This window comes from Tupaia chinensis, unplaced genomic scaffold, assembly GCF_000334495.1.
Source record: "Tupaia chinensis unplaced genomic scaffold, TupChi_1.0 Scaffold000221_1, whole genome shotgun sequence".
Classification (NCBI taxonomy): Eukaryota; Metazoa; Chordata; class Mammalia; order Scandentia; family Tupaiidae; genus Tupaia; species Tupaia belangeri.
This window is the reverse complement of record NW_006159696.1, coordinates 1146161-1146707: the sequence shown is the minus strand read 5'-3', so window position 1 is coordinate 1146707 and position 547 is coordinate 1146161.

The following is a 547-nucleotide window of genomic DNA, read 5'->3' as shown; positions in this document are numbered from 1 at the left end:
TTATGGGGGGGCTGATCCAGTGTGGCTGGCGTCCTTACAAAAAGGGGACATTTGGACCCAGACACACAGGGAAATAAAGGCAGAGGCTGGGGTTGCTTCTGTAACCAGAGGGCACCAGCGATGAAAGCCTCCAGCAGGAGCTGGCAGAGGCCTGGTGCCGGTCCCCAGCCCTGGGCGGAAACGGCTGCCTGCACGGGCCCTGGGTTTCCAGCCCCTGAGCCGGGGACTAGTCTCTGCTCTCGCTCACCCGGTGTGTGGCTTCCTCGGCAGCCCTAGGAATAAATGCAGCACAGGATGGTCCTGGAAGGAGAGGGCGGCGGGCCTGTTATACAGAAGACACCGAGGCCAGGGAAAGTGTGCAGTTATTTAAGGGGTGGGTTAAACCAAATTTATGTTGCACCCAGCCACGCCCAGCAGGGGTTCCCGTTGGCCCCGTGTGAGCTCCAGGTCTGCGAATGCGGGAAATCCTGCTCTCCTGCCTGTCCTGCAGTGACTGCCACTTTCTAGAAACCGGGCTGCGGGACAAGCCGGCTCTGCTCGCCTCTGG